The sequence below is a fragment of the Pseudopipra pipra genome, chromosome 17, assembly GCF_036250125.1.
Source record: "Pseudopipra pipra isolate bDixPip1 chromosome 17, bDixPip1.hap1, whole genome shotgun sequence".
Classification (NCBI taxonomy): domain Eukaryota; kingdom Metazoa; phylum Chordata; class Aves; order Passeriformes; family Pipridae; genus Pseudopipra; species Pseudopipra pipra.
Genome location: NC_087565.1, coordinates 4215632 through 4228488, shown reverse-complemented (window position 1 = coordinate 4228488; position 12857 = coordinate 4215632). Strand labels below are relative to the sequence as shown.

General features: G+C 50.2%; 1 long non-coding RNA gene across 1 annotated transcript in view; it reads left to right on the top strand.

Moving 5' to 3' along the window:
- The window catches only part of LOC135423576 (uncharacterized), a 24110-nt gene extending 11253 nt beyond the window's left edge, over window positions 1-12857 (top strand). The window contains exons 2-3 of the long non-coding RNA XR_010434835.1: window positions 10266-11224; window positions 12472-12857. This is a non-coding gene — a long non-coding RNA (uncharacterized LOC135423576). The remainder of the gene's footprint in view (window positions 1-10265; window positions 11225-12471) is intronic.

Below are 12857 nucleotides of genomic sequence, written 5' to 3'. Positions count from 1 at the left end.
GGTTCCTGGTGAGAAGAGGAGAAACCCATTCTCCCAGGCTGTGATTTTCAACCCAGAATGATTTTCATTATATCTGTCCCCAAGGCGCAGAGGGGGACAGGCCACACAGGCGCTGAGCAGCCCGGAGCTTGTTGGAGTCAGAAGAAAACAAGGCAGAGCTTTGCTTGCAAACTTAATTTGAACCAACCGGTGGCTGGCGGAGCAGCCAGGAGAGCCTGTCCCACAGCAAGAGCCAGCATTTTCCAGGGATACCACAGAGCTGGGATGCTAGCAGGGAGGGGAGAGCAAAGGGCTTAGTCAAAATGTTTGGGCACAATTATTTCAAGAGCGCTCCAGGCTCATGAAGATGAGCTCTGGCACACGTGCCAGGGACGTGCCCTCGCCCGCGTGTGCAGCTCAGCACCAGGCAGGAACACGAGGAGGGCTGGAGGGCACCAGGAGAGCCCCAGGGGTGCTTTGTGGAAAGCTTGACCCTTCCTGTGGGCAGTGCTGGTGGCAGCAGAACGTGGCATCCGACACGGGATATTGCATTTGGTCAATGTGCATCCTCTCTCCAGTCTCCACTGCCCTCATTTTATGCCTAATTAATGAAGTTTTATTATTTTGCGTAATACAATAGCTGCAATGAAGATGCAATTACTCTGGATGGAACTAAAATTGTATTCAGGACTAGTGAGACACAGAGTGGATAGACATGGAGCATCGAGGGCTGCGGAGAAACCAGGTGAAGTAGGAGGTGGCCAGACTCACATCCAGGCAGGGCTGGGCTCCCAGCTCTGTCAGCCAGGGCAGGGGTATCTGAAGTATCCTCCCAGCCAGGTTAGACAGCCAGGAAAGGAGCCCCAAAGCCCCACACACATGGGGCTGGGAAATGAGAGCAGGTCCCCTGGCCAGAGCATCAAAGTAGGTTTGATACCATCTCCAGCACAGGAGAGAGATGGAGGGTTTGGGTCTGGCAGGGCAGAGCCAAGATGCTGAACATCCAGGTGATGGGAGTGATGCCCCGGGGATGTATCTGGCTGCTAGCAGGACCCACATGGTAAAATGCATCTTTCCAGCATCTCTCCTCTTTCTTCAGCTCTGTTTCCTTGGCTCTCCTCTTTGGGCAGGGATCCATTCTCACCCCAAGCAGGTAAAAAATATAGGACAGTGCTCACTGCACATGATGGAGACTTCATTACAGAGCAAGGGAAAACAGAGCCTCCCACCAGCCACCCCCGCTTGCAACACCACCAGGACACAGCCCAAATTACCTGGTTCATTCCAGCCTCTCCCCTCAGGCAGTTCCAGCATGCCAAGGAAATCCCAGGGGCTGCTGCAACTGGCTCGAAACCACTTGCCCTGTCAGCTGTTTTGAATTTTCCTTGTGTTTGCAAAGGAAAAAAAAAATAGATTAAATGGCCTTTTAATCCTTATTCAGCATCGCTCTGGAGGCTTTTCCAGCTAAACTAAAATGTATCACCAGTGCCTTGCTGTTTGCATTAATAGCCCAAGGGGAGCTAAAGCTGGCTCAGACTGTGTGGCAAATGCCCCAGAGAGCTCAGCAAGGGCGGCCAGGCACTGTGCATGGCTGGGAGCTCCCACAGCCCTTCCCTGGTTTATCTCCAGCTCACTGATTCTGCAGCCAGCTGCTGAGCCTGTGCCGTCCGCCCGGCACCACTCCTGGCCTGGGGATGCTGCCCTGGAGCTGGAGAGAGCTTTTGACAAGAGTATAGAGTGACAGGATGTGGGGCTGTGGTGTCAAACTGGCACAGGGCAGGGTTAGGTTGGATATAAGGGAGAAATTCTTCCCTGTGAGGGTGGTGAGGCCCTGGCACAGGTTGCCCAGAGAAGCTGCAGCTGTGCCATGCTTGGAAGTGTTCAAGGTCGGGTTGGACAGGGCTTGGAGCAACCTGGTCTAGTGGAAAGTGTCCCTGCCTATGGCAGGGGGTTGGAACAAGATGAGCTTTAAGGTCCCTTCCAACCCAAACCATTCTGTGAGTCTGTGCTACATCTCCAGGTGGCAGGATTCCTTCCAGCTCCTACAAGGCCCTGCCTTCCCCCAGGAGCATGAGCTGGGTACACAGCAAAGGGCAGAGGGTCTCAAAAGGTGCCTGGCAGCACGGTATCAACTGGAGGCTGCAGTGGGTGGATCAACCCCATCTGCATCATAACGAGGGGGCCCATCCACCCAACAGTGTTTCCCTTCGTACCCACCATCTCATTGCTGCCAGAAACAGGGCAAAGCATCCAGTGGGAATTTAATTTCAAGGCAGGTTTGTTGTATTAGTACAAAGCACAGCATGATTAAAGCTCTTTTTGCATCTCTCCTGACCCAGCACCATGGAAGGACCTGTGTCGCTGGCCCATGCACCCAGAGACATGCACATCCTCCTAAACTTGCAGCAGGTCAAAGGTATTCACCAAGCTCAGCTTATTCAGCATCTTTATGCCAGTTGGCCTCTCCCCTTTTCCTCTCAGGATTTATCAGGTTTAATTAAAATTCCTATACACGGTTAGTTCTCTCACTCTGGCTATTATCTGCAGTGTTCTCTACTGCCTGCCTCGTCGAGCTCATCTTATTAGGAATCCAATTCTTGGTAAATGGAGCCATATTTAGGAGGCAATATGTGGCCTGGTTTTGAGTCTGAATAGTTCTATTCACCCAAACCCTTGGCAAGACAGGTGCCCCAAGGACCTGCTCTCAGTGTGCCTGCCACACATCTATTTCCAGCAAAGCAAGAGTTTGCTTCACTGCAGGAAATTACAGCCAGGAAGGAGGAGGAGGTGGAGGTGGAGGTGAGGTTGCCCTGCCTCTGCACTTACTGCTGTCTGCGTTGCAGATCACACTGCCCAGCACACTGCAAAGACCCACTTGTGCCCACCCTGAGCTCATCAAGAGTGTGGGTCTGTGTTTTAACCATCCCAAAGCCAAAAAACACCTGCAGAGCTTCTCTCTTCCTCCCTCCCTGGGAAATCAGATCTCACACGGAGGTGACATTTGACTCTGCCTTCTCTGCTTCACGAGGGCTGGTCCCAAGTCCCTAGGACACCAGCCCTCTCCTGCTGTGGGCAGTGGATCAGGCCAAGTGCTTTGTGCATGAAGCACTTTTTGGGCCCTAATTGAAGCTGGAGGATTCTCATATGCTGCAGATATGGAGCAGTGAAGCAACACAGCAGCCCCCTCCTCTTCCTCCTCCACCTCGCAATCCCCATTGTCTTTTGGAGGACACATGGTCCAATAGGCTCCTTTGGTCCCCCTCCCACACTCTGAGACACCCCCAGCCCCCCAGCAGCCCCCTCCCTGCCCCTCCACACACTCTCCGCTCACAGCAGTAGCTGCTTACTGCTTTCAGCCACTCGCTGCTGGTTCCCATCCCATACATTCCCTTCCATTTAGAGATACTGTCAGTCGAGAATCAGAGCTCAGATGTTTATTATTTCTAATGTAATTCCAAGCCAAAATACGAGGCAGCGTGTTTAGTCTTTCCCTCGGCTCTCATCGCTGAGGAACGGCAGCTGAGTCAGCATCCGCGTTACCCATCACGGCGCATTCCCCACGGACAGATGGCAAACTCGGAACTCTTCGAGCAGCTCTCAGATATTTTTACTGCCTATTTCTCTTTCGCCTCTGTTTGTTTTTCAGGCTGAAATAAGCAGAGTGATGGGAAAAAGAAATCTCCTGCTGAGCGTTGCATCAGAGACCAGATTCCCATAAGGATTCATTTCAGTGGAAACAGCAAGACCTTCATTTTTTGGCAGGGTGAACTCAGCAAGGGCTGTGCCCAGCACAGCAGAACTGGCTTTCCATGCTGAGCACCTGTGAACCCTCCTTCAGTCTGGCCTCCCTGATAGTCCCTTCCTGATGTCTCTTATCCTCTCCTGGGTCTGGTTTCTTTTTCAACTGCTGTGATCCCACACTCTCTGTGGCATTGTCTGGAAGGTGAATGGATGGATGAACCCTGCTTATGTCCTCATTGCTGGGCAGCATTTGCCACCCTTACTGCACATGGAGGGCTGTATCCCAGCCCTTGTTCACACCTGGTGAGGCTCCTTACTCTGTACAATCTTCTTTGTTTCCTCAAGTGCCCAACAACAAGGAGAAGCTCTCCACATCCAGCCCTGTACTCCCATATGAACCAGCTCTGACCACCACAAGATGCAGCAGAGCACAGGAACCAGCAGGAGCTGTTCTGAAGCAAGCTGGCTTCTTTCTTCCCTTGTGATGCTTCATATAAAGCACAAGAGAGCCACTGTCTGCAGTCTGCAGGACACTTTTCTGGAAGATAATGTAATACTTAACAAAGAACCTGACTTTTTTTATTATTATTATTTCATATGTTACATGTCAGAAGAGCCAGGTCCCCTTGCACTTACTCTGATGCCCTGAGCAGCAGAACTGGTTCTTGTGACTGATGAATGTTGCTTATTTAGTGCTTCCCATCTGTGAACGAGGTGCTAATGCCTCATAATATCCTGCGGCAAATTGTGCATTAGGAAGTTAGAGAACATTAGAGAAACTTCCCACTGTTTTCTCAGGAAAGAGAAGAGCACTGAGAGACCAGGGCCCACACGAGAGCCCATTAGCCTATTTCTCCTTTACCTCAGAGAGTCAAGATGAGCTCTGGGGCCATTTTAGTATAGAAGAGGTAAATGTATCAGGACACAATCAGAAGACCTTGTTGGTTCAGATAATCACTAAAGATGCTTCAAGCACAGACCATCAGAGAGCCAAGAAAGCTCCATCCTGTTTTGGGCTTGTTTGAGTCAGTCTGTCTCTGCTCAGCCAGGGCATCCCAGGGGTGTGGGTGACTCCAGGCAGGCAGAACTGACCCAAAGATCACACTGGTGCCTGCCCATGCTGTGGTACCCTTCCCTGTCCAGAGGTGGGCAGACCCACAGCATCCCTCCAGGCTGGCACTGCAGAAATGTTGTGGAGATTTGGGAACATTAAGGGGATTTCCCATCCAGCACTTTTACTGACTTCTGGGGTGGTATCACGTGGCCCAAAGTTCTCTGAAACTGGGATTGCATCACTGACTCATGTCTCCCAGCAACTGCACTATGTGCTGCAAAGCAAATTGCCCAGGGCCCAGCAGTTATTTTTAACCCCAGGCAGGCCATGGCCACAGGACAATTTCACAGGAAGAACAAACACCTGATGCTGATTTTGCTGTGCCATAGCTGAAACCCACTGAACACAGATCAAAAGTGAAGAAATGCCAGCTGGCAGGATCTGGAGAACAAAGAAAGAGCACAGCTAGGCAGCAGTAAGGTTCTGTTTCCATCCTTAAATCTCAGAGAAATCAATAAGATCTTCCTGAACAGAACCTTTCCCCATAAGAAAAGGGATCACAGCAAGAGGGGTAGATGTGCCTCTTCTGCAGCCACATTAAAACTATCCTTCATCTGGATGGCTCACCTGGGAAGGGCAGCTCTTGTGAGAGCTGCAGTGAGGTACAGGGCACAGCCTGCTGAGGATGGCAGTGCACAGGGATGCACACCAGCACCAGCATGAGGATTCCAGGAATGAGCTGCTTTAGAAATAAGCTCCTCACATGTCAACATAAAACTCCTGTTGACACACACACCTGCCTCTCTCCTGCCAGAAGAGAACAGGGAGCTGCTTTCATCCTTCTGTGGGAGCAGAGATGAGGCTGGAGCCCAGCATCAATAAATTAATGGAAAAGAACAGTCTTTGCTTTCAAACAGAGGCACTGCAGATCTCAGCAGGCACATCACAGCTTTCTGCTCCTGCCTGAACAAATATTCAGCTGGCAGGAAAACTGCGAGGTTGGGCTGTACCGACACCTTTCTGGGACACCGCGGCAGCTCTGCCCTGATTCTGAGATGCCCCTTTTACAACAAGCTGGTCCAGAGCTGTTCTGCAGCACCTGTCATGTTTGTGGAACCAACTTCCTCATTTCCCACAAAGGGGACCAGACCTGGGAGTCCAGCTAGCTCCTGGTTTTCCTTCATTTCATCCATGCTCATCAGTGCAGCCGACAGCTCGGACCTGGGGCAGAATTCGTCCTCGCAGCCTCGCTCCATTCACAGGTGAAGGCTCTACCCCCTGCTCACTCCCCTGAAGCAGTCCCCCATTCCCAGTCCTCATTTGGTGGCTTTATTTAGGTTTAGTTATCCTCTGAAGTAGCTTCACCCCTGCAGCTGCAGGAAAAAGCCAAGTCCTCTGTGTCCAGGGCCAGGGCTGTTTATTTGCACTTGAAATCCCATCCATTTGCTGCTCCACCCCACCCTGGGCACCACAGTGTGCTGGCAGGGATGCAGCTGCTGCCAGCAGCCTGTGACAGCCCTGTGTCCCCCAGCCTGCTGACCCAGCACCAATGGGCACAGCTGGGCATCCTTCGAGCCCCATCCCAGACAAAACTTGAGGAAATACTTTTCCCTGCCCCTCTATTGCCCTCCTCCCTACTCACTAGTGAGATGTTTTCCCATCTGTGCCAGTTAACAGGCTGAAATGCAGCAGCTTGATTGTCTAGTAGTGGTGAGGAGTAAAGAAAGCTGCCTCTGACCCAAAAGTTTACAATTAAGAAATAAAATGAGCAACTAAGAGGAGGATACAGCCCTGGCAGCCAGCAAAGTCGATGAGCATGGGTGGGGAGCGAGGGGAGGCAGTGGGTGGCTGAAGGCATGAGGGCAGCCCAGAGGGGTGAGGCAGGAGGGGCAGGAGATGTGGGAAGCAATGCCTGAAGCAGCATCCCAGTGGATGCAAGCTGGCCCACAGTGAGTTTGTTCAGGTCAAAAAGGGATATTGCAGCAAGTGGAGGGGGATGTGATGAAAGAGAAGGTGAGAGTTTTAGCTTTAGGAAAGGCTTTGCAAGGTTATGCAAGTGTTTGAGGTGTCCAGGATATGAAGACATGGCAGGAGATAGGAGATGAAGACAGGTCTCAGATTCTGGCAGCATCCTGGCATTGCTGAGCTCAGGAATCACTGAGCTAAGAAGGAGAGGTTAAATGCTCTGATTTGGCCATGCTGTGCTTGAGCGGGTGGTGAGACATCCACAGGATGTCAGAGAGCTCCTCTGAGATATGAATTTGGACAGGGAGAGGAGAGCCCAGAGTGGGGATGCATGCCTCTGAGTCATCACCATAGAGATGGTATTTGAGTGTAGCTGAAATGAGATTACCCAGAAACACAGTGCAGAGAAGGGACACAGCTCTGTGAACTCCTGGGGCAAACGAGGTTCCAACAGCAGCCCAGCTGTTGGCCACCAGGGTGGACAACAGGTGGCCAAAACGGGGGCACACGCCAGGCAAGGCTCAGAGCCAACCACAGCCACATCCTGGCCTCACCTCCAGAGCATGACTTGGGCCCTCCTCAGCTGTTCCTCTCTTCTTCGTTGGTTCTATGTTCTCCACACAGGAAATCCAGGTCCCAAAACCATCGGACACCAAACTCCAGCACTTCAAAGTGGACAGAGCTGAGCTTCAGTCTTAGCTCTGCAAAACAGAGGGAACTGCATGCTCACACCCCTCAGAGAAACCACAAGGACAAATCCCAAGACAGTGAAGAGATTTCTGGGGTCAGGTTAAGAGGGCAAGAGGGATTTCAGAGCAGTGCCAAAATGAGCTGCTGTGAAGTGACACAGCAGCTCAATCACCACTTTGCTGGGAACAGAACCCCCACATGGAGCAGAGGTGACAGAGAGACTGAGACCTCTCAGCCTCCCCCTCCAGCACACCCCTGATCCCCAGGACTTGGAAGAGCTGTGTGTTCTCCCCCTCCAGGGAGGGGAAGGAGGAGGAGTGTGTGTGGTGCTCAGGGCGCGTGGCACCCAAGTCTTTTGCCCCCCGGCTTCATGCTCCAAGCTGTGGTTAGTCCTGGAGACTGTGACCAGGAGGTGGCAGGCTCAACTCATCCAAGGATGGTGGCTCTTCTTCAGGAGGGTCTGGCCTGGGGACAAAATCGCTCGTGTTGTGTCTCTAACCCACCAAGAGGAAGCCAGAGCACTAAAGTGCTGGAGGAAGAGTGGAAAAAAGGGACTGTTTGAGCTTCTCTAAAAAGCAACCACGACTTGGGAGAGACGTTTCTGCAACCAAGGCTGATGCCTGTCAGGGACAGAGTCGTGCTCAACACCAGGACTAGCATGGGGAGAACAGTCAGGCTGGTGTTGTCAGAGACTGTTTCTCTCCGCTCTCGTTTCAGATAACTAACATGAATCAATGAAGAGGAGGAACATGTCTGCATTTCCAGCTGTCCCTCCCCACCCCCGGCATCCTGGTCCCTGGGAGAGCATTTGAAAAATTGCAATCGCTATAATTAGAAGTAACACTCACTTTCCAAGAGGAAACTGTGCAAAAGGTTGACTTCCTCTTCAATGCCATTTCAACTAACAGATCTGCAGCTCCAGTGGTGAGGGGATTTGCTGAGCAGCAGTCTGGATTGCTAGGAAGAATTAAGAGTTCCCTCCCACTTCCATGGGGATTACTCACTCTAGTTGCAAGACGCTGGGTCCTAAGATGCAGAGGGGACTGTGGTATTTTGTACTCTCCCTCTGCAAAGAGCAAAGGCCAGAGGCATTATCTCATCACTATTATGCATTTGCCCCCACGGGTAATTAACACTGCTGCATACAGCACTGACTTGGGAATGCCAAAGACATTGGGAATGCCAAAGACATTGGGAACTTCATTGCTGGAGCTTTCAACAGAGCTACAAGTCACAAGCAAGCTCCTTGTGATTCCATACAAGGAAATATTCACAACATACAACAAAAATAGCCTCCATCACTACACGTTATAATCACATCAGGGAGTCTCCAATCTCTGCAGTATTAAATGATGCCCTCCCTCCTCACCCAGAGCACTCTGCAAACACCCATTAACCCTCCCAACACCCAAGGATGGGCTGTGGAGATTACAGCACAGACCTCAGCAGGCACAAAAGCATGGCAGGGAGTCAGCAGCAACGCCTGGACTGTAACAACCGTTTTATCTTCTCTGATAACACAAGACAAGTTTACAGTGTGCCTTGTCCTTTCCAAACTTTCTGAGACCTTATAGCCAAAAGAAGCTGCTACATTTTCTCCCCCTTCAGAGTTATTTTTGTGCTGAGCCCAGGAACTCGTGATGGATAAAAGCACCTGCAGAAAGGTCATCAGGCATAACTCAAAATTATGCAGAGGTAAAGAAACTCCCTATTCCCCTTGGCAGGGTGCTCTGGTGGTTCAGTGTCACACTATTCAAAATGTTTGCCTGGTTTCTAATTTGAACTCATCTTCATTTTTCATCCATGTTGGTCCTTACTAAGCCCCATCGAGCTGCCTACTGCTGCACAACATTGCTCAAGCACCACAATCAAATCCTTTTGATAAGCTAAAGGCAAAGGGCATTTTCATCTCTCATTGCAGAAAGACACCAGACCAATTACTGGAAATGCTCCTTCGGCTATGGCAGCTTGAGATGATGGAGCCTTGGGAATTTCTGCGCTGAACTTTCTTGCTCAGGCCCTCCAACCCCTCACTAAATTCACCAAATAAACTCAGGTTCTCTTTCCAACCACCACTGACAACAAGGGGCGTTTCAGCAGTCATCCCTGACATGGTTTTCTTAAGACAGAATTAGGCTCAGTTCTTTTATCTACAAAAATACTGTAAAAATAATTTTCCCAAACTTTTTCAGTTAAGTAACCAGGCCACATTTTTTCCACTCCTTTAAATGCAGCCTCAGAAGTGAGATGTGCCATCCCTGAGACATTCATCGCCTTTGCCCTCCTCTATACTGCCAGAATTAGATGTGTGTGTGTGTGTCAGCCCAAGCTGCTGATCCCTCCTAACTCCCCAGCAAACATCTGCAGGGCTGTGAGCTGCTTCTTTGGAAGCTGTGGCTCCCATACAAGGCAACTGCTCCCCAGCCAACGAAGGACAGCTGGAAAGGCCTGACCAAGTAAGAGATTTACTTGGCTGAGCATCATTTCATTCTCCACAGGGGAGTGTAGGAGGGCAAAATACAATTGGGTCACCTAACAAAGTGAAATCTCATCCTGTGTCACTTGTTTCCAAAGAGTGATTTAGTTTCTGCAAATGTCATGCTTGTTCCCAAACAAGTAGAGAAGAAACTTTATGTGGTGGTAAGTTAAATGTCTTCCCTCCTCCCATCAACTTCAGAGAGTGCCTTGGATAAGTAAGCTCCTCCATCAAGTCTGCAGGTACCTTCCCCATGTAGCAAGCCTGAATCTCCAGATCTAGGCAGGCACAGGCTGCTCTGCAGCAGGGCTGAGCATCAGCATCTGCCCAGAGAAGCTGTGTCTGCCTCATCCTTCGGAGCTTTCAAGGCCAGGTTGGACAGGGCTTGGAGCAACCTAGTCTAGTGGAAGGTGTCCCTGCCCATGGCAGGGGGTTGGAATGAGACAAGCTTTAAGGTCCTTTCTGACCCAAACCAGTCTGTGATTCTGTGATTCTGTGATTCTGTGATTCTGTGATTCTGTGATTCTGTGATTCTGTGATTCTGTGATTAGCATCAGCCTGTTCCTGTTGCTGGACTGCAGCTGGCAGGGAGCGTGCAGGACCCTTGGGAAGCTCAGGTCACTCCACACACAGCTGTGCAGACTCGGCCTTGTTGTGTTTGGAAAGACAAAAGTGATGGCACATGTCAGGCAGATTAGAAGGTGACAGATAGATGGACAGGCAGGCAGGCTGCCTTTAAATAGTCTCCATATTTTTCCCATGACATCTGTCTGCAGGAGTTTAAATTATGATCCTCGCTTACAGCTTTGAAAGAATTTAAAATGCTTAAATCCCTGTTAAAAACTAAGCTAACAAAGCTTGGCTGGATGCTACACTTTTAATCCACAATGAAAGCAGTGTGCTGGATTTGAAGGGCTGCAGAGCTCTCATGGAAATACCCTGCAAACACTCAGGCCCTCCTAATGATCAACCTGCTATAGAAATGGTTTGGTGTCAGATTCAAATCTGACAGCTATGCTGAAATGGCTCCACCATAACTTCCTCTTCCTTCTGACTGAGGGATCAGAATATAAATGTGCAACTTATCCTGTTTTAGACACTTCACAAGCAATAACTGTGATGTCAAGGCCCCAGATGCCAGCTGGGATCTGGGAGAAATCATTTAGCTGCCTCTCACCCCCATGAGTGTGGGGAGAGAGCAGCAAGTCCCAGAGCTAAGTGCTTTCAGCAGCACCACCTGCTGCTGCCCCCCCAGCAAACCAGCCATAGATCCTATGAGCTCTGCTCCCCCATAACCAGACACGAGGAGCACATGGCAAGTAAGGCAGGTTCCCAAGGTCATCACTTGTCCAAACCTTTGGAGAAGTCCTTTCGTAGCATGAACCACAGATGATGAAGTCCCAGGGAAGAGCTCCAGTTCCCCATTAGTCTTTATTTATCATCCTCTTTAAGACAGACTGGTTAACTTCCACCTTCCCATGCTGAGCACAGCCTGCTGTCTGCAGAGCTGCTCGCAGGCAAGCCCCAAACTTCCCTGCTTCTGGCCAAAAACTGAAGCATGGCCAGAGCACGAGCAGGCAGGACAGCACAGCAGCTGTGAGACCATCACCCTGCCCACCTCCTGCACTCGTGCCCTCTGCTTGCTGCACCACGGCAGAGGAAGCTCCGTTCTGGTTCATCTAAAACTGTGGTGTTCTGATGTGGAATTACAGAGGTGGCTCTATCAAGGAGGGTGAAAAAAAGAGACAGGGGTCCACCCCAGCAGTGGCAGTGCCCTGTGTGATACACGGGGACATCCTCTCTGTGGGGACTTCCCCGATCGCTGGCAGATGCAGTGCCTGTTCCCCATCCAGCCTGCAGCTGGATCTCATCGCCTGGGGAAAAGCTTCTGACTTCCCTGACTATTCTGTTTATTCTGCTAAAGACCATAATCATTCTGGTAATTGTTTGGGTTTGTTTGGGGTGGGTTTTTTTTTAGCAAGCTCCTATTTTTGTGAGTTCATGTGCTACACTCCCTCTGCTGGCAGGCTCTCTTGGGCTGCGGGAGAGGCTCTGGGGAAGCACTCATGGAATCATAGAATCACAGAATGGTTTGAATTGGAAGGGACCTTAAAGCTCATCTCATTCCAGTCCCCCCACCTTCCACTAGACCAGGTTTCTCCAAGCCCCATCCAACATGGCCTTGAACACTTCCAGGGATGGGAAAGGAGTAAAACAAATCCCTGCTCCATTTGCCTGTGAAAAGTCACATCACAAACCCTTCCCAGGCCCTGACTCACCAAATGTGAGCGAAAAGACCTGAGAATGGCATTCTTGTGCCAGATTTACTCCTCATAGCCTGGTAATGCTGAGTCTTGTCAACAAAGACAAATGTGTGGTTTGCTAAAATTCAGCTGATCTTTGTAAGAGAAACTCTTACACTTGGAAGTCACATCAGCAAAGTGATAGCCTTGTGCTGCTGATGGTTTAGAGCAGTGGTGTTCAAAGACCCTCAGCAGGAGTAATTACATCCATCACAAATCGTGAGCAAAAACATGAAAGCAGATCTTGACAATCTTGATTATAGAAAATCTCCTGGAGGGCAGGAAGTAGTGCCAAAGAAGAAACAAGGGGATGCTTCAGCGAGGCGCCTTCCCAAGCCCCTCATGCTTTTAGAGTGTTTGTCATACACAGAACTGCTATCAAGAGCCTTGGAGCCGCCTTCCCTTTCTGTAGAGGCAGTGAATGGGATCAAACCCAGGGTCCTGCAGCATTCACAGTGCTACTTTCGTCATCAGAGGAGCAGAGAATCTTTTGATAGATGTTAACCTAAGAGTTTTTCATCAACCCTATTCAGTAGGCAAGTCAAGAAACGGCAAGGGCACTCAAAATCAGCCAAATAAAAGGCAAGACAACCCCCCATACAGATACTTTCTTGCTAAAACTATTAATAAACATTGCACATTGCGTCAA